Genomic DNA, 27,959 nt, shown 5'->3' with positions numbered 1-27,959 from the left:
GAATAGATATTTTTCCAAAGAAGATATACAGATGACCAACAGCCACATGAAAAGATGCTCAACATAGCTAATCATCAGAGAAATGCAAATCCAAACCACAATGGTGATATCTCACCACACAACTGTCAGAATAGCTATCATCAGAAAGTCTACAAATAACAAATATTGGTGAGGATGTGGAGAAAAGGGAACCCTTGTGCACTGTTGGCAGGAATGTAAATTGGTGCAGCCACTTGAGAAAACAGTATTGAGGACCCACTTTAAGAAATTACAAGGCAATGATCAAGTCTACAAATGAAAATGATGAAGGCAATATTCCCCATCTCATCTCCAGCACACCTCTCTCTTTGAATGGTAAAGAGTGATGCTCCCTCCAGTCTGGAAAAGGGAGTTTAGGGAAAGTGTGAGCAGAAGTTATTCAAATGAAGATAGTGACCCAATGATGCCAGTGAACTTTTGTAAGTGAACTGGGCAAGTGTAAAGGAACTCATCCACTTCTGTCTGTTTGCACTGTCACCATCCTAACCCAAGGGATTATAGGTGACTCTTGCAAGCTGGAGAGCTCAGCCTTGTCTAAAGGGGCAGCCACTAAGGGTCTGCTGCCATGCATTGCAGAGTAGCCATGCACACAGCTCCAGGTTCCAGATGGCCCTTCCCACTCTGCCTCTTGTGTCTTGGGCAAGTTCCCCCAGACAAGATAACCCATTCTTCACCCAGCAGCAGTGTGACTTTTTAAAGTGTCAGTTAGATAAAGTCTCCACAACCCACCCCACTTCCAGATATTTATTGGCTTCGCATTGCTCCTAGATTTAATTTCATACTCTTTAATACAGCCTTCAAGGTCAGCAGAGCCTGGCCCTGTCTATCTCTCCAACTTCATCTTTAGGATTGCTCCCCTAACTCACTATACTTCAGCCAAGTCAGCCTTTCAGCCTGCATCAAACTCTTTTCCACCACTTCCATATTTTTTTTTATACAACTATTTATTTATTTCTTTATTTGTGGCTGCGTTGGGTCTTCACTGCTGTGCGCGGGCTTTCTCTAGTTGCAGCGAGCAGGGACTACTCTTCGTTGTGGTGCGAGGCTTCTCGTTTGGGTGGCTTCTCCTGTTGTGGAGCACAGGCTCTAGATGCACAGGCTTCAGTAGTTGTGGCTCACGGGCTCTAGAGCGCAGGCTCAGTAGTTGTGGTGCATGGGCTTAGCTGCTCCGCGGCACGTGGGATCTTCCCAGACCAGGGCATAAACCCGTGTCCGCTGCATTAGCAGGCGGATTCTTAACCACTGTGCCACCAGGGAAGTCCCCTCCACCTCCATATTTTTTACATGCTGTCCCTTTCATTTGGAATGCTCTACCAAACAAAATTACAATCTGTTATCCATCCCTCAGTTTCAACTTAAATTTCTTCCTTAAAGCACTTTCCCCAAATCCTTAACCTCATGCAGGTCCCACCATTATTCTCTCCCCCAAAGCACAATGTCTTGACCTAGTACTTATCATAATTTGGATACTAATTTATTTGATGTCCACCCCTTTCACAAAACCACATGCTCTATTAAGGTACATAACACTTCTGTTTTGCTCACTCTCCAGTCCAAAGATAGCGTCTGACACATAGAAGAAATAGTTGATGAATATATGATTAACCAGAATTTATGGGCACTTACTATGTGCCAGGCATTGTACCGGTGGGGAAACACAAAAGAATCAGACACATGTTGTGCTCACTTAGACTATAAACAGCTAGGAAGTAAGGATCATATTGCTATTTGTTTTAAGCTATCTAGTTTAAAAACCTACTGAGAAGTCTGGCATTTCAATTCTATGAACCAATGCGCAAAGCAGAGAAAATTAATCCAGGCCCACGAGCATGATTTATTTCAGAGCTGAACAAAGAAGCATTTTTTTCTCTCCACATATGCCTCTAGCCTGAGATGACCAATACCTGCCATGAGTGAGCTGATTCTCCTTCTCCCTACTCCCAAGGCCAGACCTAATTAATTGATTACAGCACTCTTTTTGCTGAGAATTAGCTTCTGATTCCTTTTCAACACCATCCAGGCAGCCATCACCAAGTGATCATAGTTGGCATGAAAGATGGTCTGTTTTTCCAACCCCCTTTCTAGCCCTTAAAAACCATGGAAAATAGCTGTGGTGAGAACGGACAGTTGCTTCAAGTGAAGTGTCTTCTTCTTGCCTCTGAGGTCCAGACTGGCACATGACCTTAGAATGGACTGTTTATCGTGGCTCACTGCAGCCAAGTCACTCAAATCCCGTCTCTGCCCCATTCTTAAGCACGTTCAGATAATCCTCTTTAAGTGGATTGTTTTCTCTATCTGTTGACTCTCTTGAGCCTTCCTTGAGAATTTTGAGAAAAATGGACAAAATTTTTCCAAAAAAATTATTTTAAAAAGTAATTCTCATATTTTTACTGGACACAGGAAGGTCAGGTCTTATTCTTAATTTTCAATTCTAGGAGGGTGACCACAATTTCAGCTTGTTTATGATGCACATCAATTCATAAGTCTTCATTATTTTGAATTACTTACTCATGAACCTAATTATTCCCTAACACAAATGTGTATAATTCAGCTTGATACACATCCTTCAATTAAAGGATTTCAAGGCCATTAACTGAAAATCCATAAAAAAATTAAGTCTGGACTCTGACTTCATGTGTTTCCTTTGTGTTAGTACTTAAATTGTAAAGGAAGTACATTGAATCATAATGCAGTTGTACATGTGTGCATGTGCATAAGGTGTGTTCTTTGTTTAGCAGGAAAGTCTACGCTATAACTTCTGGAGATTTGCAGTTCTTCATAATGTATCCAAATACATAAAAATCTAAGTTAATATTTGATGGATTATTAAAAAGTCTTCTCCCCAGAGAAATCAACATCTTTTCCCATTAAGTATGAAATATAATATGAAAATAAATTAAAGTGTTGGCTATAAATAAGGATTTTTCAAAGGCTAGGTCATGACTCCTAAATTGCAAGGAGATATGTATGATGTACCTGCAAAAATGTAAATTATATAATTACAATAATAATAGCATATTTATCATGCTTAGTATGTTAAGCATTTCGCATATTTGAAAGCATTTTATCTTTAGAACAATTATGCTATCATCTCCACTTTACCCATGAATAAACTGAAGCACAGAGAAGATAAGCAACTTGCCCCAAGCCTCCCAGCTAGCAGAATTCACAGCTAGCTGTTCCTGTCCAAGATCATACATTCAGTAGATTCCGGCTCCAGAATTCATGGTTTTAATCCCTATACTGTACTGATCTAGTATTTAGCACAACTCATTTTTTTTAAAGTAGAACCTCTAAGCATCATTACTGTCTTTAGTCAGTTATTACTGCTTATATCAACAAAGACCAACAGAGTTCTTGCATGCAAAAACTGGTTAAGCAGTTCCTTAATTCATGTTTCACATTGGAATACTAAATTCTAGGACTTTTGATTATCTACAGATTCTAAAAATGTGCTGTCTGTTGGTTCCTCTAGGCACCTTTTACCCACTGCGGACAGACGCTCTGATCTCACAGGACATTTGACACGTGACCTGAGTGAACTTCACAGGGCCAAAGTCCCCTTCCTTTGCCTCTTGTGTGTGGTAGACGTTCTATCATTTTTTCTGGATCAAGTCAGGTGAGTTGAACAGAGAATTCCATCCAAAGGAAATTAATGTGAGTTATCAACAATCAACATTGTTCTAGAAAGTCAAAGTTGCCAATAAGGCAGTCAGCCCTGTGGTCCAAAGGAGAGAAAAATATCATATTGCAACAGCTCCCAACCCATGATTTTTTAATGCATTTCCCTAGCTGGGGTAGGAAACCATTTGGGGAAGGTAAGAAACGGGTGCTAAAGCAACTTAGGTTAAGAAAATCTCAATTATTTTGCGATTGTAACGTCAGCTCTTCAGTTCACAAATTTTTAAAGTCATTTCTCGCCAAGAGTAAAAATAAAATCCATTAAAAAATAAGAACATGAGAAAAATGTGGGATAAGATGAAAAATACAGAAATAATAGATGCTTAAGAAGGTTAGAGCAGAATGAAAATTGGAAATTAAAATAAATACAAGCTAAAATCTGAAATATTTAAACCAAGAGAGGTAAAAGGGTAAAAGAAACAGAAGAAAGTAAAATTAATCCTAGAGACAGAAATCCTCAAGTCTGTGATTAGGATTTAGAGATTAAGATGGAATTAATTATTTAGAGGCTACTTTAAGAGGCTCCAAGCTTAGGAGATAAAAAGTGAAGAGATGTAAAATTGAGATATTCTGAGAAAAAACATTTAACACGTAAGGTAAACTTAGTCATAGATGAACAAGCCAACTCCTAGCATTATACACCTAGGGCCATGGTTCTTATACTTGAGAGAATTTCAGAATCACCTAAAAAGTCAGATTGTAGGGACCTACCACCAGAGTTTCTAATTCAATAAATCTGGTTTGGAGCTTGAAAATCTTCATTTCTACCAAATTCTCAGGTGATGCTAATGCTAGTGTTTCTGGTCTAGGGACCCCGCTTCGAGACCCACTGCCCTAGAGAACCTCTAAAACTTACCTGCATAAGCATGTTTGCAACAGCATTTCCCACAAAGCAAAAAGGCATAAACAACTCTATTATCCATCGAAAAGACACTGGACAGAAACAGTACTATGTTATAATCACCCAGTGGAATTTCATACACCAATGAAAATGAATGAGCTGCAGCTACACATGGTGACAGAGACGAATCTTAGAAACAGCATGCTGAAGAAAAAGAAGCAAGTCACAGATGACTACTTACTGAACATAATTTTTAAAGCTCAAAAACAAATAAGAGTTATTTAAGGATACATGCATATGTGGTAGCTATATGAAATAGTAGTGAATAGTTCTTTAAATGTAAAGGAGTATTAAATTCACAATTCAGAGAGAGACAGGAGAATAGGACTGGGAAAGAGCACAGGTGGAATTGCAACACCCGTGCGCTTAGTTTGGGCAGTGAATTCACAGGTTTTGTTTCACTATTATTCTTTTCAATTAATAAATTATATATGTATAAATTTATGTTTAAATATATATATATATATATATATATATATATACAGTTGAAAAACTCAGGTTTTTAAAATTTATTTATTTTCACTGCACCAGGTCTTAGCTGCGGCATGCAGGATCTTCGTTGTGGCATGCAGGATCTTTAGTTGCAGCATGCAGGATCTTTTAGTTGTACTCTTTAGTTGCGGCATGCATGCATGATCTAGTTCCCCGACCAGGGATCAAACCTGGGCCCCCTGCACTAGGAGTGTGGAGTCTAACCCACTGGACCACCGAGGAAGTCCCAATAACATGGGTTTGAACTGAAGTTTATACATGGTTCTTTTTTTAAAAATAAATACTGTCGGGGCTTCCCTGGTGGCGCAGTGGTTGAGAGTCCGCCTGCTGATGCAGGGGACACGGGTTCGTGCCCCGGTCTGGGAAGATCCCACGTGCTGCGGAGCGGCTAGGCCCGTGAGCCATGGCCGCTGAGCCTGCACGTCTGGAGCCTGTGCTCCACAATGGGAGAGGCCACAACAGTGAGAGGCCCGCATACTGGAAAAAATAAAAAAATAAAAAAAAAATAAATACTGTCATAGTACTGCACAATCCTTGGTTTGGTTGAATCCATGGATGTGGAACCACAGATACAGAGGCTGACTATAAAGTGATAGGTGGATTTTAGACTGGCAGTCAGCACCTCTAACCACTGTGCTGTTCAAGGGTCAACTGTATATATATACATATATACAGGTTTATATACATTCTCTTCTATGTATCAAATACCATATTTTAAAATTGATTTATTGTGATGGTTAATTTTGTGTGTCAACTTGACTATGTCACAGTACCCAGACCTTTGGTCAAACACTATTCTAGGGGAGTCTGGGAAGGTATTTTTGATGAGATTAACATTTAAATCAATAGACTTTGAGTAAAACAGATGACCCTCCATAATGTTAGTGGGTCTCATGCAATCAGCTGAAGGTCTTAAGAAAAAGACTGACTCCCACAAGGAAGAGGAAATTTTGCCAACAGACTGTCATTTGACTCAAGCTGCATCAACTCTTCCCTGGATCTCTAACCCGACAGCCATCCCTGCAGATTCTGGACTTGGGCAGCCTCCACAAGCATACATATAAATGTAAACCCTAATGGTTCTGTTTCTCTGGAGGATTCCAACTAATAATACATTCACATTTCCCCCCCCAAAATATTTGACTCAAGTCTGGACTTGGGAAAGAATAAAAGCCTGACTTAAAGTAGAGTAAGTAGGAATGATCTCCAATTTCCCTGCAGAAGGAGACTTCTGCTGAGAAACTGGAGGTCTGAGAGGCAGTCACATGTAATCCTTACACAATATCTATGACTGTACTGATTTCAACCATTAAGGTGTATAGGGTGAATGGGTCTGAGCACAGTTCTAAGTCACAGAACCAGCTCAAACTAGCTTAAGCAAGAAAAGTGAATGCTTTGATTCTTATAACTAAAACTTCCAAGAAGTCTGACACCAGCACTAGCTCTCAACGCTGCTCTCCTAACAACCGCAAACATATATAACCCCTTAATGCCATCAGCGGAACAAGTGTTTATCATTTCCAATAGCTGCAACAAAGATTCTCAGAACAAGTTTCATTGACCAGAGGCAGGCGGGTCATGGCTGGCAAATGGATATGATAAAATACAGTTCCAATCTAAAGCTAATCCCTGTGTTCACCTCGACCTATCAAATCACACAGATCAAAGGTCAGAGAGGGATTGTTCCTCAGTGGAAAATCAATTGGGATGTTGTTATTAAAGGGTGGAATGCATGCTGAACAGATAAAAAAATAAGTAATGGTAATAATAATAATAACACAATAGATATATACTCCACTGGGAGAATGCTTTCTCCTTAGAGACAGAAAAAGTGACTATGGCTAATTCTGTGATATGTTGTGATACTACAGCATAGCTGGCTATAAGGAAATTTCTTTCATGGTCCCAAAACATGCAGAATCACGGAAGTTTAACACTAAACCCACCTTTAGACTTTACAGTACAATACCATCATCTTAGAGATTAACAAATGAACGACCAAGAATGTTAAAAATTGGTTTAAGGGCAATCAAATAAATAACTGGTAAAACTGGGGCATTAAGTAAAAAAGTTTAACATTTCTGTAATTTGTAAAGAGCAGGAGGAAAAGGGAAAACAGATTGAAGAGAGGTGTTATAACGATGGCACGATCCTGAAGTATTTGTTGAACACATTTGAGAACTGCTGTTTTAAAACTCTGAGTGTTAAGTACCCTTCAGAAGCTTGAATCTGTAATTCTTCGAAAACTTATTCACTTAATGTATCTTCAGTTTCCATTTAGTTAAGGCTTATTCATAATAAAACTTTATTCTGTCAGCTAAGGTCATAATAAATCTAGCTTAATAGCATATACACCTAAATTTCTATAGCAGATATTCATGTTCATACAGTATAATCTTACATTTTTTAAAAAAGCTATCAGATTCAACTTTCTTTTTCATGCCAAAAGTCAAACTTTCATGTTTTCATACATTAACTATCAACTTCACTTATATTTCAAAACTACTTTTATTTTAGCTGCTCAGAGGGAGGAAACAACATCTAAAGAACTGATTTTTGTCATGGTTTTCCTAGAAAATATTCTGGGTTTATTTTATTTGCCTCTTACTAGGACATTAAGCATAAGAAGTATTACTTACCTATTCTGAGGCTACTGATCCAGTGTGGGCTACTGAGCCAGTGTGAAGGAGCAGATTTGCAAAAGGTGCTTTCTCATTAACAATCAAAGTGGAGCTTATAGAAATGTCAACTCAGTTCTCTATCTCTGGGGTAGCTGCAAAATACTGTAGGCCCTGGGCATCTCAAAGCCTATGTCCAGAGACCTTCGCCAGTCTCTTATTCCACATTTCATTTGGCTTCCTCCAAAAGCATCATAATTACAAACTGTAGCCATTAATGACTGTTAATGCATATGAAATGATAATAGGAAGCAACTAGGTCATACTGAAGTAACAATACCAGGAAACTGACTATGCTCAGGCCCTGACTTAGTGATAGACAACTCCACATCTGCATAACAGCAGAGGAAATTTAATTTCTCAATATTTTTTATTATGAAAGATTTCAGACAGTAGATTATAATAGAAAATAACATTTTAAGCACCCATTTATCCTCTACCCAGACTAACGTCTTAACAGTTTACAATATCTGCCTCCATTTATTTTATTTTAGTTTTTAATAATACATTACAGACACAGCTCAGGTCCCTTTGTGCTACATATGGCAGATATGTGAATTAAGAGTGAACATGGAGAGCAGACCTTCAACATGGTGTAGGAGTAAGACATGGAGATCACCTTCCTCCCCACAAATACATCAAAAATACATCTACATGTGGAATAACTCTTACAGAACACCTACTGAACACTGGCAGAAGACCTCAGACTTCCCAAAAGGCAAGAAACTCCCCGCGTACCTGGGTAGAGCAAAAGAAAAAAGGAAAAACAGAGACAAAAGAATAGGTACGGGGACCTCCACCTCTCGGAGGGAGCTGTGAAGGAAGAAAATTTTCCACACACTAGAAGCCCCTTCACTGGCGGAGACAGGGGCTGGTCGGGGGGAAGCTTTGGAGCCATGGAGGAGAGCAGAGCAACAGGGGTGCAGAGGGCAAAGCAGAGAGATTCCCACACAGGGGATCGGTGCCGACCAGCACTCACCAGCCCGAGAGGCTTGTCTGCTCATCCGCTGGGATGGGTTGGGGCTGGGAGCTGAGGCTCGGGCTTCGGGAGGTCGGATCCCAGGGAGAGGACTGGGGTTGGCTACGTGAACACAGCCTGAAGGAGCTCGTGTGCCACAGCTAGCCAGGAGGGAGTCCAGGAAAAAGTCTGGACCTGCCTAAGAGGCAAGAGACCATGGTTTCAGGGTGCGTGAGGAGAGGGGATTCAGAGCACCACCTAAACGAGCTCCAGAGACGGGCACGAGCCGCGGCTATCAGCACAGAAACCAGAGATGGGCATGAAACGCTAAGGCTGCTGCTGCAGCCACCAAGAAGCCTGTGTGCAAGCACAGGTCACTATCCACACCTCCCCTCCTGGGAGCCTGTGCAGCCCGCAGCTGCCAGGGACCCGTAATCCAGGGACAGCTTTCCCGGGAGAACACACAGTGTTCCTCAGCCTCAGGCTGTTGCAACGTCACACCAGCCTCTGCCGCTGCAGGCTCAGGCTCGGTCCGCATTCCGTACCCCTCCCTCCCCCCGGCATGAGTGAGCCAGAGCCCCCGAATCAGCTGCTCCTTTAACCCCCTCCTATCTGGGTGAAGAACAAACGCCATCAGGTGCCCTATATGCAGAGGCAGGGCCAAACCCAAAGCTGAACCCCAGGAGCTGTGTGAACAAAGAAGAGAAAGGGAATCTCTCCCAGCAGCCTCAAGAGCAGCGGATTAAATCTCCACAATCAACTTGATGTACCCTGCATCTGGGGAATACATGAATAGACAAAAAGTCATCCCAAAACTGAGGTGGTGGACATTGGGGGCAACTGTAGACTTGGGGTTTCCTTTCTGTGTCTAATTTGTTTCTAGTTTTAAGTTTATCTTAGTTTAGTATATACAGCTTATTATCACTGGTAGATTTGTTTATTGATTTGGTTGCTCTCTTCCTTTCTTTATATATATATATATTTTTTTCCTTTTTCTCTTTTTGTGAGTATTTGTATGCTTCTTTGTGTGACTTTTGTCTGTATAGGTTTGTTTTTACCATTTGTCCTGGGTTCTGTCTGTCTGTCTTTTTTTTAGTATACTTTTTAGCACTTGTTATCATTGGTGGATTTCTCTATTGGTTTGCTTGCACTTTTCTTTTTTTTATTACTTTTATTTTAATAATATTTTTATTTTTTATTTTAATAATTTTATTTTATTTTTCTTTCTTTCTTTTTTTTTTCTTTTATCCCTTTTCTTCTGAGTCATGAGCAGATAGGGTCTTGGTGCTCCAGCCGGGCATCAGGCCTGAGCCTCTGAGGTGGGAGAGCTGAGTTGAGGACATTGGTCCACCAGAGACCTCCCAGCCCCTCGTAATATCAATCAGTGAGAGCTCTCCCAGAGATCTCCGTCTCAATGCTAAGACCGGGCTCCACTCAATGACCAGCAAGCTACAGTGCTGGACACCCCATGCCAAACAACTAGCAGACAGGAACAACAACCACAACCTTTAGCAGAGAGGCTGCCTAAAATCATACTAAGTTCACAGACACCCCAAAACACACCACTGGACGCAGTCCTGCCCACCAGAAAGACAAATTCCAGCCTCATCCACCAGAACACAGGCACCAGTCCTCCACCAGGAAGCCTACACATCCCACAGAACCAACCTTACCCACTGGGGGCAGACACCAAAAACAACGGCAAATAAGAACCTGCAGTGTGTGAAAAGGAGACCCCAAACACAGTAAGTTAAGCAAAATGGGAAGACAGAGAAAGATACAGCATATGAAGGAGCAAGGTAAAAACCCACCAGACCTAAAAAATGAAGAGGAAATAGGCAGTTTACCTTAAAAATAAATTCAGAGAAATGATAGTAAAAATGATCCAAAATCTTGGAAGTAGAATGCAGAAAATACAAGAAACATTTAACAACAACCTAGAAGAACTAAAGAGCAAACAAACAATGATGAACGACACAATAAATGAAATTTAAAATTTTCTAGAAGGAATCAATAGCAGAATGACTGAGGCAGAAGAACAGATAAGTGACCTGGAAGATAAAATAGTAGAAATGACTACTGCAGAGCAAAATAGTAGAAATGACTACTGCAGAGCAGAATAAAGAAAAAAGAAGGAAAAGAACTGAGGACAGTCTCAGAGACCTCTGGGACAACAATAAACGCACCAACATTCGAATTACAGGGTTCCCAGAAGAAGAGAAAATGAAAGGGACTCAGAAAATATTTGAAGAGATTATAGTTGAAAACTTCCCTAATATGGGAAAGGAAATAGTCAGTCAAGTCCAGGAGCCACAGAGAGTCCCATACAGGATAAATGCAAGGAGAAAAAGAACACCAACACACATATTAATGAAACTATCAAAAATTAAATACAAAGAAAATATTAAAAGCAGCAAGGGAAGAGCAACAAATAATATACAAGGGAATTCCCCAAAGGTTAACAGCTGATCTTTCAGCAGAAACTCTGCAAGCCAGAAGGGTGTGGCAGAACATACTCAAAGTGATGAAAGGCAAAAACCTACAATCAAGATTACTCTACCCACCAAGGATCTCATTCAGTTTTGATGGAGAAATTAAAACCTTTACAGACAAACAAAAGCTAAGAGAATTTAGCCCCACCAAATCAACTTTACAACAAATGCTGAAGGAACTTCTCTAGACAGGAAACACAAGAGAAGGAAAAGACTTAAAACGCAAAACAATTAAAAAAATGGTAACAGGAACATACATATTGATAATTACCTTAAATGTAAATGGACTAAATGCTCCAACCAAAAGACATAGACTGGCTGAATGGATACCAAAACAAGACCCATATATACGCTGTCTACAAGAGACCCACTTCAGACCTAGGACACATACAGAGTGAAAGTTAGGGGATGAAAAAAATATTCCATGCAAATGGAAATCAAAAGAAAGCTGGAGTAGCAATTTTCATATCAGAGAAAATAGACTTTAAAATAAAGACTATTACAAGAGACAGAGAAGGACACTACATAATGATCAAGGGATTAATCCAAGAAGAAGATATAAAAATTGGAAATATTTATGCACCCAACATAGGAGCACCTCAAAACCTAAGGCAAATGCTAACAGCCATAAAAGGGGAAATCAACAGTAACACAATAATAGTAGGGGACTTTAAAATCCCACTTTCACAAATGGACAGATCATCCAAAATGAAAATAAATAAAGACACACAACCTTTAAATGACACATTAAACAAGATGGACTTAATTGATATTTATAGGACATTCGATCCAAAAACAACAGAATACACTTTCTCCTTAAGTGCTCATGGGATATTCTCCAGGATAGACCATATCTTGGGTCACAAATCAAGCCTTGATAAATTTAAGAAAATTGAAATCATATCAAGTATCTTTTCCGACCACGTTATGAGACTAGATATCAATTACAGGAAAAAAACCTGTAAAAAATGCAAACACATGGAGGCTAAACAATACACTACTAAATAACCAAGAGATCACTGAAGAAATCAAAGAGGAAATCAAAAAATACCTAGAAACAAATGACAATGAAAACATGACGATCCAAAACCTATGGGATGCAGCAAAAGCAGTTCTAAGAGCGAAGTTTATAGCAATACAATCCTACTTTAAGGAAAAAGAAACATCTCTAATAAACAAGCTAACCTTACACCTAAAGCAATTAGAGAAAGAAGGACAAAAATACACCCCAAAGTTAGCAGAAGGAAAGAAATCATAAAGATCAGAACAGAAATAAATGAAAAAGAAATGAAGGAAACGATGGCAAAGATCAATAAAACTAAAAGCTGGTTCTTTGAGAAGATAAACAAAATTGATAAACCATTAGCCAGACTCATCAAGGAGAAAAGGGAGAAGACTCAAATCAACAGAATTAGAAATGAAAAAGGAGAAGTAAAAATTGACACTGCAGAAATACAAAAGATCATGAGGAATTACTACAGCAACTATATGCCAATAAAATGGACAATCTGGAAGAAATGGACAAATTCTTAGAAAAGCACAACCTTCCAAGACTGAACCAGGAAGAAATAGAAAATATAAACGGACCAATCACAAGCACTGAAATTGAAACTGTGATTTAAAATCTTCCAACAAACAAAAGCCCAGGACCAGATGGCTTCACAGGTGAATTTTATCAAACATTTAGAGAAGAACTAACATCTATACTTCTCAAACGCTACCAAAATTTATTAGAGGGAGGAACACTCCCAAACTCATTCTATGAAGCCACCATCACCCTGATACCAAAACCAGAAAAAATGTCACAAAAAAGAAAACTACAGGCCGATATTACTGATGAACATAGATGCAAAAATCCTCAACAAAATACTAGCAAACAGAATCCAACAGCACATTAAAAGGATCATACACCATGATCAAGTGGGGTTTATCCCAGGAATACAAGGATTCTTCAATATACGCAAATCAATCAATGTGATACACCATATTAACAAATTGAAGGAGAAAAACCATATGATCAACTCAATAGATACAGAGAAAGCTTTCGACAAAATTCAACACCCATTTATGATAAAAACCCTGCAGAAAGTAGGCATAGAGGGAACTTACCTCAATATAATAATGGCCATATATGACAAACCCACAGCCAACATCATTCCCAATGGGGAAAAACTGAAACTATTTCCACTAAGACCAGGAACAAGACAAGGTTGCCCACTTTCACCGCTATTATTCAATATAGTTTTGGAAGTTTTAGCCACAGCAATCAGAGAAGAAACAGAAATAAAGGGAATTCAAATCAGAAAAGAAGTAAAGCTGTCACTGTTTGCAGATGATATGATACTATACATAGAGAATTCTAAAGATGCTTACAGAAAGCTATTAGAGCTAATCAATGAATTTGGTAAAGTAGCAGGATATAAAATTAATGCACAGAAATCTCTTGCATTCCTATACACTAATGATGAAAAATCTGAAAGAGAAATTAAGGAAACACTCCCATTTACCAATGCAACAAAAAGAATAAAATACCTAGGAATAAACCTACCTAAGGAGACAAAAGACCTGTATACAGAAAACTATAAGACACTGCTGAAAGAAATTAAAGATACAAACAGATGGAGTGATATACCATCTTCTTGGATTGGAAGAATCAACATTGTGAAAATGACTCTACTACCCAAAGCAATCTACAGATTCAATGCAATCCCTTCCAAACTACCACTGGCATTTTTCACAGAACTAGAACAAAAAATTTCACAATTTGTATGGAAACACAAAGGACCCCGAATCACCAAAGCAATCTTGAGAAAGAAAAACGGAGCTGGAGGAATCAGGCTCCCAGACATCAGACTATACTACAAAGCTACAGTAATCAAGACAGTATGGTACTGGCACAAAAACAGGAATATAGATCAATGGAACAGGATAGAAAGCCCAGGGATAAACCCACGCACATATGGTCACCTTATTTTTGATAAAGGAGGCAAGAATATGCAATGGAGAGAAGACAGCCTCTTCAATAAGTGGTGCTGAGAAAACTGGACAGCTACATGTAAAAGAATGAAATTAGAACACTCCCTAACACCATACACAAAAATAAACTCAAAATGGTTTAAAGACCTAAATGTAAGGCCAGACACTATAAAACTCTTAGAGGAAAACATAGGCAGAACACTCTATGACATAAATCACAGCAAGATCCTTTTTGACCCACCTCCTAGAGTAATGGGAAAAAAACCCAATAATAAACAAATGGGACCTAATGAAACTTAAAAGCTTTTGCACAGCAAAGGAAAACATAAAGAAGACGAAAAGACAACCCTCAGAATGGGAGAAAATATTTGCAAATGAAGCATCTGACAAAGGATTAATCTCCAAAATTTATAAGCAGCTCATGCAGCTTAATAACAAAAGAACAAACAACCCAATCCAAAAATGGGCAGAAGACCTAAATAGACATTTCTCCAAAGAAGATATACAGACTGCCAGCAAACACATGAAAGAATGCTCAACATCAGTCATCATTAGGGAAAAGCAAATCGAAACTACAGTGAGGCATCACCTCACCCCAGTCAGAATGGCTATCATCAAAAATTCTACAAACAATAAATGCTGGAGAGGGTGTGCACTGTTGGTGGGAATGTAAATTGATACAGCCACTATGGAGAACAGTATGGAGGTTCTTTAAAAAACTAATAATAGAATTATCATACAACCCAGCAATCCCACTATTGGTTGTATACCCTGAGAAAACCGTAATTCAAAAAGAGTCATGTGCCACAATGTTCATTGCAGCTCTATTTACAATAGCCAGGACATGGAAGCAACCTAAGTGTCCATCGACAGATGAATGGATAAAGAAGATGTGGCACATATATACAATGGAATATTACTCAACCATAAAAGGAATGAAACTGAGTTATTTGTAGTGAGGTGGGTGGACCTAGAGTCTGTCATACAGAGTGAAGTAAGCCAGAAAGAGAAAAACACCATATGCTAACACATACATATGGAATCTAAAAAAAAAAAAAAGGTTCTGAAGAACCTAGGAGCAGGACAGGAATAAAGACACAGATGTAGAAAATGGACTTGAGGACACGGGGAGGGGGAAGGGTAAGCTGGGATGAAGTGAGAGAGTGGCATGGACATATATACCCTACCAAATGTGAAATGGATTAGCTAGTGGGAAGCAGCCACATAGCACAGGGAGATCAGCTTGGTGCTTTGTGACCACCTAGAGGGGTGGGATAGGGAGGGTAGGAGGGAGACGCAAGAGGGAGGAGATACGGGGATATATGTATATGTTTAGCTGATTCACTTTGTTGTACAGCAGAAACTAACACACCATTGTAAAGCATTTATACTCCAATAAAGATATTAAAAAAAAAAAAGGAATGAACCTGGCTTAGGGGTAAAGTGTCCTATTCTGGTACCAACATTTCTGCATTTGAATTCCAACTCTGCCAACTCCTTGGCTGTGTGACCTTAAGCAAATTACTTAACTCCTCTGTGGGTCAGTCTGCTCATCTATTAAAGTGGGAATAATGATAATAATTTACTTACCATCTATGACTGTTGTGAGGACTAAACAAATTCATTCGTGTAAAACACTTTAAATATGTCTGGCACCCAATGAGCATGCTTGCTATTCTTCCCATGGAATTCATGTTAGTTGCATTTTCCACTAGTGTTGAGACGAAAATAGAAGTGTTTGTCTGCATGCTCTAAAATATTCACCTTATTTCATAAATCTGATCTTTAAGGGCCTTAACTCCAAATGTGAATTAAAATTGTGACTGACACAAAACATATCTAATATATCACAGTATATCAAGTAGAAATATATCACATCATAAATGTTGGGAGACTTTGAGTACATCTATAACAAAACATCAAACTTTAAGTGGAAATGGCTACAAAATACTCTTACTCCATTACCCTGAGACTTAGAAAAAGATTCAAAAATATTTGTTTTATTTTATGTAAAGTTTTAAGTTTGACACTCGGTAACAAATAGAAGAAGTAAATAAAAGTTTTTTTAAGAGATGTTTAAATACCTTGCAGATAAATTAGAACAATATGCCTGTGATTATCATCCATCCCACCAGCATAGTTTATTACATTCAGATAGACAAATTCATTTAACATGCTGACAAATTCAATTTCCCTACAGCTTTATTACCCAAATTACTTATAACCCAGGAAAATGTCAAGTGTCAACTCTTTTAAAGGGTAGGCACAGCTCTTAAGCAAATTTGTGAAGTCTCTGATTAGTTCTCTAGAAAAACAGCTTTTTTAGCATTCATTTTCATGAAGTTCACTCTTTTGCTCATTTTCTATCTTTCCAATTATTAATTTGCTTAACTGATCAGGCTGTTGAAGTTGAAATTCACTGATAATTATTCATTTAAACAACTCCGTAGGAAAAAAAAATTACACAATTTAACTGTAGACAGTGGATATTTTGGGATTATCCAATTCTTATTTTAAAAAATCTCCTCATAGACTGGAATATACATTAGAAAAATGCACACGCACTATAAAATATTGTGAGGCAAAAAATTGAAACTTAGCATTTGTTCAATAAATGATTCTTTAATATATAATCGTGTCATATACCTATGCTAAAATATATCTTACATTCATAGTCATAGTTTCCTTAAGAAAAAGGAATAATTATTCTGATGTTAATGACTGGCATACGAAGGCACAGACAAATAAACTGTCCAAAATTACAGATATCAAGTGTATGGTGAAGATATAATTTGAACCTTGAACATCTGAAGCCAACATCTGTTTTCTTAACTGATCTGAGGTATGTTTGTATCAAGAAAGAATACTTTTGCAAATCACGTACCCTGACATGGATAACACTTGATTATAACATCACTATGCTTACCCATAACAGGATAGTAGACATCTATACCTAATCAATGCACTTCTGTCAAAGAAATAGTCACTGGTCACTTAGAAACAGCTTAATATGGAAGGTGGTGAATATTGTGACTTAGCACTTCTAGTGCAATGAGTTATCTTTAAATGTAGCTTCTATTCCTGTCTATGAGCCATACATATATTTCTCCAATGAATTAGAAGTCACAGATACTGCTACTTAACTATAATTTACCTAGTTAATTAATTCTCTTCAAACAATAGAAATCATTAAAAATACCAACTCCCTTTCCTCAGCCATGTAAACTTGTGATTACATCTTACAGTTTCCAAAACAAAAATGTCAAAGAAAATTAAGTGCCCATAAAAGAGATGGAAATATAAGTCTAACACTGATGAGAGAGAGAGAGAATGAGATTGAGAGGAAGAAAGGGCATTGTAAACAAATTAATCTTTAGGCACATCAATGTGGAGAGATTGAAAAGACTAATAAAATGCCTTTCTTATCGTTGTACCTTATGTCACCAGAGAAAAAAATTTTAAGAGATAAAATGACAAGATGTTAGCAATTGATCTTGTTTTTCTGTAATTCTTTTTGTACATCTTATTGAATTTTTACTAAATGATAATTTGCTAAACAATCAAAGGTGATGCCTCCAAGTCAGCACCTGTTCCATTATTCTACTATAAATTTATATATAATTACATATGGAATATGATAGAGTGCATCTGGTGCATCTTAATAAGTTGTGGATATAAATGTGTATGGGAGTAAGTAGGCTCCATATTGTTGAAACTAATTATTTATGAATTCCCAATTTCCCAGAAAAGTGCAAATCTTCATCTCTTTATGTTATGTATAAGTATGCAAAATATCAATATCATTAACATTTTTCCCCAAAATAAATAACCAGAGAGTCTCAAAATCCCAATTTATTTATAGGCTCTTTTCTCTAGAGGAAAATATGAAGTGAATGGAATAAAAACAACAACAGGCAAAATGCTACTACATAGTTGGCATTACATTCATTATGTTAACCGAAATATAAATGTATACCTGCTATACTGGAAAGAAAATTAAATGAAAACTTTTACATTGCAAGTGCTCCTCAAAGCTTGGCCTTTAGCAATCCTTTCAATATCAGAAGTCCCTTAAAAAAAAATCTTCAAATTACTGATGTATGTATTTAATTATCCTTAAGGAGGTCAAAATATTCATGAACATCACCATCCACTAAAATGTGTGTGTGTGTGTGTGTGTGTGTGTGTGTGTGTGTGTGAAATCAAGAAAACAAACTAAATGCTGGTCCTTCCCTTTTATACAATCTATCTGCAAATTTACTAATTTATGCATATAACTTTAAAAACCCACATATAAATTATGCTTAAGTATACAAACTTATTTGGCAGTGCTACATAATAGGCAATAATGTGAGCTGTGGACTCAGACTTTCTTTGACTGTGGCCCTGTTTTTTCCCTTGAAATCATTGTGTGAATGTGGGAAAGTTACTTAGTCTCCATAATGTCCAACTCTATAATATGGGATACCACCCTTACATGTATTAACTTGAGTTTATACATATAAATAGTTTAGAAAAGTATCTGCCAGGGCTTCCCTGGTGGTGCAGCAGTTGAGAGTCCGCCTGCCAATGCAGGGGACACGGGTTCGTGCCCAGGTCCGGGAAGATCCCACATGCCACGGAGCAGCTAGGCCCATGAGCCATGGCCGCTGAGCCTGCGCGTCCAGAGCCTGTGCTCCGCAACGGGAAGGCCACAACAGTGAAAGGCCCATGTACCGCAAAAAAAAAAAAAAAAAAAGTATCTGCCACATGGTAGACTTAATAATTGTTTGTTGTCATTTTCTCTTGATAGAAACATTGAGTTGTTAGTGATGCAAAAAATTATTTACTAAATAAAATGATTTATCATAAGAATGACTACTTGGGGAACTCTAACAGCCTATTAAAATTATTTCCATTTAAAATTACATATTTGCTATACATCTGTATTAGTCAGCTTTGCTGTGCTAATGTTGCATAACAAACAATCCCAAAACATCATTGGCTACAACAAATCTATATTTCTTCCACATAGGTGGGGTGAGTGTGCTGTGATTGCTCTACTCCAGGCTTGAGCTGGAGCTTTGTGTTGTTCCACATGTCTTCTCATTCCAGAACTCAAGCCCAACAGGCACTGGTTACCTGAGTCTTGATGTTCTCATCACAGAAGCCAGGAGCTCAAGAAGAGTGGAAACTCACGGTGGCTTTTAAAGTCTCTGTTTGAAATTTTCACACTGTGACTTATGCCCATATCCCACTGGACAAACCAAGCCACCTGTGCAAGGCCAAAATTGACAGAGCAGGGAAGAGTAATGCAAGAAAAAAGAACTTTTAAAAATAACACAACCTACTGCAACAATCTGTTGTTTATTCCACCATTTCAGAAAACTAGGCACATCTATACTCAAGACATTTTCCTTCCCACCACTGAACAAGCAGCTTCCAGTCTGCATTACAGTGAAGAACACATATATCCAGAGGCTCCCCTTGTTCAAATCCTGGCTCTTCTACCTACAAGATGTGAGAACTTGAACAAAGTATTTAATCTACCTAAGCCTCCAGTCCCTCATCTGTAAAATGGAAACAATGGTAATCATAACCTTGCAGGGTCGTTAGGAAGCTTGATGCATATAAAATGCATATAAAGCATTTAGCACATCACTTGGCATATAGAACTCAAAACTTTTTTCACTTATGGCTATGGTTTATTATGACCAAAGATGAAAAAGCAGGATCAGTAAGGGGAAAAGTCATACCTGGCAAAGTCTAGAGGATACCAGATGTGAGCTTCTAAGATTCTTCTCCCAATGGAGTTGCACAAGACACACTTAATCCTCCAGCAATGAACAGCAACAATCTGACAGGGAAGACTGTTTGAGCCTACCAGTCCAGAGTTTTTATTGGAGTCTGTCACGTAGAAATACAGTGCGACTGACCACAGTTATCAAAATCCCAACCCTCTATAAGGAAAGCACATGTTCCCTATAAACCACATTGTTTGCACAACCTAGACCAGCTGGTACAGGATGATCCAAGGCTTCAAGCATACAGGGCACTCTTATCGCGAGTATAGGGAACACTCAAAGAGCTCAGTTTCCAGTTGCCCTCCCCTAGTAGCTATGATCCCATTCATCATTCCATCATAAAAGTCTTAATTTGCAATTTGGGCACACAGTCTACTAAAATACAGACTTAAGTCCATGTGGTCAAGTCCTGAACAATAGGATGCAAGTGGAAATGTGTGTATTACTCTTCAAAAATATCTTTAAAGATATGTGAATTTGAGGGTGTGGTCTTCTGATAACAGGTGTACAAATATGACTAGAATGCAATCAGCCATCCAGACTGTGAGTTAGAAAATCAGTGCTGAGGCCAGCAGAAGCAAAGAGGTAGAAATAAGCTCAGTGCCTGATGTGGTTGTGATGGTTAGTTTTACATGTCAACTTGACTGGGCTAAGGGATGCCTAGATGGCTGATAAAACATTATTCTAGGGTGTGTCTGTGAGGGTATCTCTGGAGAAGATAAGCATTTGAATCAGTAGATGGAGTAAAGAAGATCACCAATGTAGTTGGACATTATCCAATCCACTGAGGGCTTGAATAGAATAAAAGGCAGAGGAATGGGCAAATTCATTTTCTCTGTTTGAGCAGAGATATCTTAACATTTCCTGTACTTGGATCCTGGGCTTTATCAGGATTTACACTATTAGCCCCAACTCCCAGGCCCTTAGACTGTACTGAATTGTATCATTGGCTTTTCCTGGTTCTCCAGCTTGCAAATGGCAGATCATGGACCTCTCTGTCCCCATAACCACTTGAGCTAATTCCTTTATTTCCTATTAGTTCTGTTTCTCTGGAGAATCCTGACCAACACAGTGGTAGAACACCTTACCAGCCTTGTCTTACCATCTCTAAATGTCTTTTAGAGGAGAGAAACAAATGCCTATGCTGTGTAATCCAGTATGGTTTTTATTTTTCCCTTTCGGCAGAGCAAGGAGAGGAATCATCTGCTCTGAGCATGTGAACTAATTCCCAACTATATAGAACTCAGCTAATATTTGTAAATAGATGAGTTCCCTGCCTGTTTCCCCTAGGAACTCCGGAAACCTATCTTAACACAATGTGCTCAGTACACAGTTGTGTATTGTGTACGGGCACAGACCTAAAGTGTATGCACACAGTCATGATTTTCAGGAGATAAAGCAAAAAGGGAATATCACAGATCTGCCGTACAAGCTAGTCATTCATTCTTAAAGTAGAACTGCAGACAAGCATCTTCTTTCCATAACGTTGCTTTATGGTGCCTTTTAATGAGCATCCTTATTTCCTCCCAGTGCCTATTTTTCTCAAATGTTGAAATCACAAATTCCTCTGAGTCACCTTTCTCTCTTCTATAGGTCCGTCCTCTTATTCCACCCCACCTCACCACAATGCGATAGATATAAATCAAAGTGTAGGAATTCATCAAGGACGCTCTCCATTTCTGTGACAAGCAGGGGTACTTTCCCTCTTTAACCAAGAGAAGCAAAATGTTAGTATCTGCTTGGTTGCTATTAGCATTAACACTGATTCTTTTCTGGGGCAATTTCCTTGAGAATCTACATGAGCAATGTGAAAGTTGAATATATATGTGATGAGAGCTGATGTGTATATAACTTTACCTGTTAGTTCTTCTCTGAGATTGAGAAATCTATTTGCGTATACCCATCAATGCATTATAAAAGAGCATGTATTTCCGTTCCCCACAGGAAATACTCTAACCCCTTCTGATAGAATTCCACTTCTGTATTCAAAATATGCCTCACCAAAGACTCCCATAATTTGACTGATATTAAAAAAAAAAGGCTTCATGGCCTTTATGACTGAAGACTGAGTAGGGTCTTAGAAAAAGGGGGTAGGGGTGGTTTTGCCTAGAATATTTTTCCCCCAGATGTAAACATGGCTTACCTCTCCCAGGCCCAAGTTCAAATGTGTACCTTCTCAGAGAGGCTTCGCCTGACCATTTTATTTAAACTTGCAACACCCCACCTAGCACTGCCAACTTCCTGCATCTGTTCTTTTTGTTTGCTATAATGTGTATCACTTCTAGATACATATATACATATATATGCATCAGGGAAATATATATACTGATTAATAGAATAATAGAATATAATATATAATTATATATAACTCATATATATAAATAATAAATAATTTTCACTGCCTGCCTTCTTCCCCACTAAAATATAAACTCCATGAGAGCAGGGGTTTTTCTTTTCTTAATAATATAATCCCTAGAACAGAAATTCAATATATATTTGCTGAGTGAAGAAAACAGAAATGTATTTTTTAATTGTGTTTCTGTAGAACTAATTATAGGAAAAATTTGTAAGATCCACAGGATACCTTTTACTCATTATTTTTAGAACCTGACTGTAAAAAGAAAATTTTGATTTAAAAATTTTAAAAATTAAGAAAGAACCTTAGAGATTTTGTACATAGAACCTTTGCAAGACAATGACAGTTGCCTAACCAGGTTCTACTTCCTTCCTCCTCCCCTCCAAAGGTACTCTAATGTTTTATCCAAATGTTGATGCTTCTAGTCGGCAAATTCTAAAGATGTTCCCACAGATTCTCATCTCACAGCTAGTCAATCATAGTAATCTAGGTACTGCTCTGAAGGGGGTTTGCAGTTGGAATTAAGGTTAGCATTAATGAATTTAGATAGGGAGATTATCCTGGATTATCCAGTTAGGTCCAGGGTAATCACAGCCCTTATAAAGCAAAAAGGAAAGACAGATGTGGAGGATTAAAGAACAGAAGGGAGATGGAAGGGAGGTTAAAGGGATTCAAACAATTCAAGTTTCAACCTGTCTTTGCTGGCTCTGGCTTTGCAGATGGGAAAAGGGAGCCATGAGCCAAGGAATACAGGCAGCCTCTCAAAGCTGAGAATACCCCTGGCTGATAGCCAGCAAGAAAACAAGGACCTCAGTTCTATAAATACTTAGAACTGAATTCTGCCAACAAATTGAACAAGCTTGTAAGCAGATGCATCCCAGAGCCTCCAGACAATATTACACACCTGTCTACACCTTAATTTTGACCTTGTGAGGCTGTATCAGAGAACCAGCTGAGCTATGCTGGCCCAGACATACAACTTGCGAGCCTGTGAGATTATAAATGTTATTTTCAGGTGCCAAATTTGTTGTCATTGTTACGGAAGCAATAGAAAACGAAGTCAACATCTCCCATGTAAGAGCCATGTGCTTCTGATTGATGCAGTCCTTTGAAAGCTTTGGGGATTGGTTTGATTAGAACTTCAGGAATTCCAGTTCCCTCTTCCATACTGATTAGTTCCAGAACCCAAGCCTAAGCCAATCACCACATGGCCTCCCCCTGACCACAGGCAAGTTCAGGAAGGGTCATTTGCCCTAATATCGGCCAATGACACATTAAAAGAGATTTGCTGAATGGGTTCTAAAAACAAGGTTTGATCACTTTGCAAAGCTGCTAGAAAAGTTGTTTTCTCTTCTGATGATGAATGTATGTGGATATGAATCCCAGCAGTGCTCCAGCCATTTTGCTCCCCTGGGACACTCCAGGCTGAGGATGAAGAAAATTAGAGGAGAGCACAGCTGAGTAAACACCAGAAAAACAGATCAGGACACTGGAATAACTCAATTCTGAAGGCTGTTCTATATCTGCTAAAGGCACAGAGTTTTAGAAATAATTTTTTTTTTAAATCAAAAAAATTGTTGTTTACTCGACAACTACAGTCCAGGTCTCCATGCTCTGCATGGAGTTCTTACAGGGCAATAATTACAAGGCAACAACACGACAGCCCTCAGAACACCATTACCCATTGTCCCTACACTCTTGGACGTTTCCATGAAGCTGGTTTTAAAGGGTAAATGGGCACAGCAACATTTTACATGTAAATTTCAGGGTAACACTGCAAGAAAACCATCAATGTTAAGTGTCAGAATACTAGAGAGTGTCTACCTTTTTCTGAGCTGAGCCAACGCTTTTGTTTTAAGAAATCAAAGTAATAATGCAGTTTGGGACCATGGCTTTGAATCAAGTGTAAACCTATCATAGTCAATAGGGGGGTGAACTACATCCTGTAAGAAAATGATTTATGACAGGTGACTTATCTGAAACTTGCAGAGGTGACTTTAGCAGCCACTTAAAGTTCATTTAATTTTCTTCATAAGATCTCCCCTCGCTCCGTCTGCCTCTCATTTCACAGGTCTCTACATCTTCATTTACTTTACCCCCCCCTACCTCTTTAACCAATCCAGTGAGTGCCTGCATTTGAAGCACTGATTTGAGAAGGAAATTTCTTCCAGCTGTCATGTACCAAAGACCGCTTGGCAGTTGCTTTTGGATCAACAGATGGATTTTCCCCAAAGCTGATATGAATTTCCCCCGTAACATGCCTGGTCGGGAACCCAGAGAAGCCGTCAGTGCTCAGACCGGACTCTCTTCTGCAAAGACTCCTCCAATATGCTTTGATTTAATGCCAGCCTCGGTACGGACATCGCATCCCATTTGTGTTTTCCTTAGCTTTAAAACCTTCCACACTGAGTCGCAGATGACATTTCCTTTGACACAGTGTGACAGACCCTCACTGCTACACGTATCTATGCATCACTCGTGGGGCCCTGGAAAACTGGAGGGAGCTGGTGTCGATCACAGGCCTCATTCTGTGTCTCCAATTTCCTTTGTCTCTTTATTACAGCTAACATAGCTTTTAAGGAGCCAGACCTCCCCCTTGCCTAGGCCTGCTGTCTCTGCTTTCATACAGATATGGTTTGCATACCTGTGGAATTGCCTATGCACTCAAGCCAAGAAAGTGCTAGCTAAGTAAGAGAGTCAATTTGTTACTAACTACTGTGTGCAGGGAGGTTGTAGATTTATCCATGCTACAACTCATTCTTCAGTGATAATTTCTTCGTCTCTCTTAATCCCAGCCCCTTCTCTCTGCAGCTCCTTTCCAAGAGTGTATAGTAGATTATACTGCATGAGACATCTTACATGAGATCAGAAAGTCAGTTTGAGGTTTAAATCATTCCAGTGTGGAAACTGTGGTTGAAAGAGAACACCTCGTTCTTAGTAACTCCCAGGGAAAAACCAAGACTGATACTGCCCCCCTCTGACTGTCCTGTGTTGAGTTATACACCCATCCTGAGCCAAAGTGAGCAAGCTAGTCAAGGCCAGGCATGGATATTATGAACGCTGTTCAGGCACTAGCACATATGTTGATTGAGTAAACAAAAAAAATAAATATGATTTTCCAGTGAATAGTTATCCAAAACTCACAGTAATGGTTTGGGAAAAGACAAAAAACAAAATGATCGGGCTTCCCTGGTGGTGCAGTGGTTGAGAGTCCGCCTGCCGATGCAGGGGACACAGGTTCGTGCCCTGGTCCGGGAAGATCCCACATGCCGCAGAGCGGCTGGGCCCGTGGGCCATGGCCACTGAGCCTGCGCGTCCGGAGCCTGTGCTCCACAATGGGAGAGGCCACAACAGTGAGAGGGCCGCGTACCGCAAAAAAAAAAAAAAAAAAAAAAAAAAGATCTTTGAATTGATTGAAGGGAGATGGAAGGTTTCTGTTACAAACAGGAAGTGACTATTTATCTGGTAGCAAAGGGAAAGAGCATGTGAATCGACTCTGGCTCAAGGAGAGCCAAGATGCAGGCATCAAACCACTTGGATTTGACTTTGGCTCCAATTTGCTTGCACAGTGACAGCCATTCTGAGACTCAGTTTCCCCATGTGTAGAATGCACATAATAATAGTCCATCAATGAGTTTCTGGGGGACCTGATGAGATAATGCAATTAAAAGACTGTTAAACAAGTCCCTAGCACGTTGTAACCTCTCAATAAGTGGGAGGAGTAATTACCATTATTTATGAGAAATAAAGAAAATGGAGAGCAATCCAGGGTAAAAGGACTTGTATCACCCTCCAGTGGAAAATCGGGGTGTGTTCAGTTGCATGGATCATCTATTGGTTTATTTAAGACTGTCCCCCTAAATAAACTATTAGCCCCATGGGGGTGGTTGGGGGCTGAGATCACTCTAGTTAACTGCTTTTACCCAGCCCTAGCCCAGTGCCTGGCATGTAATAGGTGCTCAATACTTATTTCATGAATGAATAAATATCTGTGTATAAGAGTAAGGGAGCCCAGCAGAACAGTTGTGCTGACTCATCATTATCACGTAAATCGAGCAAAATTGGAAATAAAGCTGTGATCTCCCAGAAATCCTCAAAAAATAGGCTTACCATTTAGTCAGCCACTACAAGTTCACTGGTAATATTTTGTAACTTTAAGAATTATACACGAAAGGGGATATTTTCAATTTTTTAAATAAAAGTCATTTGTGTTTATTAAACATGTAGTTAGATATATTTTAGAAATATAAATTTAGGACTGCTAGGAGGAGAGAAAAAATAGGCCGACCCTGTAACAGTCTACAGAAGTAATTACTTGCAGAAAGTCCTGAAAGACACTGATGAGAATATTACAATTGTAACTTTAAGTTCTGATGTTTGTTGCCTCATCAATTTATCAGAAAAGTGAAAAAAAAAATCACTTTTTAAAAGTCATCAATTTGATGCTTGGGGGAGGCATAGTAAAAGAAACATTACCTGTGAGTAGAAAAGCAGAAGAGAAAAATTAAATTTCAAGAAAATGAGGAGTAAAAGAAATTCACTGAGGAGAACATGCACAAATTCACTTCCTTGGGGCCTGAGGGAGAATTATTCATTTTGGGGACAAATGATAAGAAAAATTAACTTTGTGATAACAATAAAAGAGAAAGCAAATTCACTGTTGTGGGAGATAAAAGAAAAAAACAAATCTCCTACACATAGAAAGAAGAGAAAAGCAATAAAAAAGGAACCAGCATTTCATTTTAGGGAAGAACACAGAAAGGGCATTTTCAGAAGAACCTATGATGTTTGAAAAAGCTGGTCTATGATTATGCCTTATTATACAACGGATACTGAACAGAATGCCAAAAACTAGTATTTCTTAGAAAAATCCCAATATGATGACTAAGGAATATATTCACTTCTTTCAGACTACGCAAAATGGAAAAGAAAAATGTATAACTTCGGACATGCAAAACGGTTACCCCACTCCTTTAAATGTGCATTTCAGATATGTTTGTATTTCGGAATCCACCAGTATTCTGAGAACCCAGTCTGCTCTTTGCAATGTGTTGCGTTAGTATTAACTTAACCCAACCACTGAAAACCTTATTTTCAGCACAAATTAGATAATAACCTTGAACTACAGAGATACTGTGTTAAAATTAGAAGCCATAGAGGAAGGTTATATAAAGCTATAATTACATTCAAATCTCAATTAAATTTAGCATCTCAGAGTTTCATAACACAAAAACCCAATTTGGCCAATAATCATGCTGTACCACACTCACCCCAAACCACGGTATCTGTCATGTTGTAATTAGCTACCATTTAAATGTGTTGCTATTTAATTGCCACACCCCCCAACCCCAGCCCTCCCAGCCTCTCCAACTTTGCCTGTAATGCATCAACTTTCTGATTATGTTGAAAGCTCTTTCAATTGAGCACAACTGACACACAGCACTCAGCAAAGAATTCTGCAATCGTAACATAAAATGTTGATTTGATTTTTTGATCCTTAAAGCAAAATTTCCAAAGGAATGCACAGAGATTTAAAGTACCTCATGTGAGCAATATATCACACGTTATTGATGATAGTAAATGGGAAAAATAAAACAATGTAA

The sequence above is a fragment of the Phocoena phocoena genome, chromosome 15 (assembly GCF_963924675.1).
Source record: "Phocoena phocoena chromosome 15, mPhoPho1.1, whole genome shotgun sequence".
Classification (NCBI taxonomy): domain Eukaryota; kingdom Metazoa; phylum Chordata; class Mammalia; order Artiodactyla; family Phocoenidae; genus Phocoena; species Phocoena phocoena.
This window is presented reverse-complemented; position numbering follows the sequence as displayed.